At 38.6% G+C, this 1,527-nt stretch overlaps 1 pseudogene; it reads left to right on the top strand.

Annotated features, from left to right (window-relative positions):
- Positions 1–1,527, top strand: part of LOC104703448 — a 7,626-nt pseudogene that overhangs the window by 2,020 nt on the left and 4,079 nt on the right.

Here is a 1,527-nt window from a genome sequence, read left to right as displayed (position 1 = left end):
GACGTTGCTGGCTTGTTCCATCTGTACCATATTTGTATTTTGCAGATGTCCGTATTATATCACAAGAGAGGTTCACAAGGACGTGGACATCATATTTGCACCTTACAACTACTTGATCAGCAATGGGTATAGGAAGTATTTGAAAGTCAACTGGAATGATAGTGTCCTGATTTTTGATGAAGCTCACAATCTGGTATGGGGAATAAAGATGTTCTACATATATTTTCTTCTTGGGGTTTTGTTCTATTCATCCAAGTTATCCTATCTCAGAACGATCATACTGCTTCCGACTTCTCGAAATACTCAGTTTTTTTTTAAACATGCGCAGGAAAGTTTATGCGCAGACTCAGCTTCATTTGACCTTCCTTCTGTGCTTTTATCGGCTTGCATTTCTGAAGCACAAGAATGTGTAGAACTTGCAGCAGCAAGAAGGAATTCATTAAATGATGTGTCCATGAACCCTGAGACTTTTGCCATACTTAAAGGTCAAACTTGGGGGCTTGAATGAGAATACAATGTTCAGCTATACGTGAAGGAAAACGACATGTCTGTTCTCATCTATGCGTTGTTTTCCTCTTGCAGGACTGCTTCTAAAGCTGCAGGAATTAATTTCTAAAGTGCCAATTCCAAAAAAGGATGAGGGATTTACCAAGCCTGGGCCTTACTTATATGAAATGCTTAAAAGCCTTAACATTACTCACGAAACTGCCCCTAAACTCATTGGTACAGTTGAGGAGGCTGCAGTGTTCCTGGAGGAGGAGAAACAACAAACAGCAACCAATAGTGGAAGCAAACTAGAAATCATTGCTGACATGCTTAAGCTCATCTTCAGAGAAAATGGAAGTAACCACGCAGATGTTTACCGTGTAAGTTTTAATGTTCTTTAGTGTACAATTTTTATATTAAATTGAAAAGAAATTTATCTATCTCTCTTGTGCTATCTCATTCTCAATGTTCGCCCTTTGTTAGGTTCATGTACAGGAGCTTGAACAAAGTCCTACTGATGTGATAAAAGGTAAATAAGAGTGGGATTGTCTACAGCCCTTAAAACAAAGCACTGTTGCGGTCTGAAAGCATTAACATAAGCACCATTTTACTAATATGATAATATATATAATCATTCTTAATCTGCTTTCACTGTGGAAACTGTTTTTTTTTTAATCACAGAATAAATTATCTTGTAGGTAAGGTATCAAGAACGCTAAGCTGGTGGTGTTTCAGTCCTGGGATTACTATGCTGGACATAGCGAAAAAAGGTGTTGGATCTATTATTTTAACATCGGGGACCTTGTCTCCCATGGATTCATTGGCTCAAGAACTAAAATTGTGAGTCATATTGCTAATGTTTTCTCTCACTATGCTTGTGTATCTGCCTTTTCCCCCAGCTTTTAATGGAGACATCTTTTTGTGGACAATGCAGAGACTTTCCTGTTCGGTTGGAGAATCCCCACGTTATATCCTCAAATCAGCTATGGGCTGGAGTTGTAAGTACTGGTCCATCAGGGTACGTTCTTAATTCTAGCTACC

The sequence above is a fragment of the Camelina sativa genome, chromosome 7 (genome assembly GCF_000633955.1).
Source record: "Camelina sativa cultivar DH55 chromosome 7, Cs, whole genome shotgun sequence".
NCBI classification, from domain to species: Eukaryota; Viridiplantae; Streptophyta; class Magnoliopsida; order Brassicales; family Brassicaceae; genus Camelina; species Camelina sativa.
Note: the sequence above shows the minus strand (reverse complement) of the source record. Positions and strands in the feature narration are given on the sequence as shown.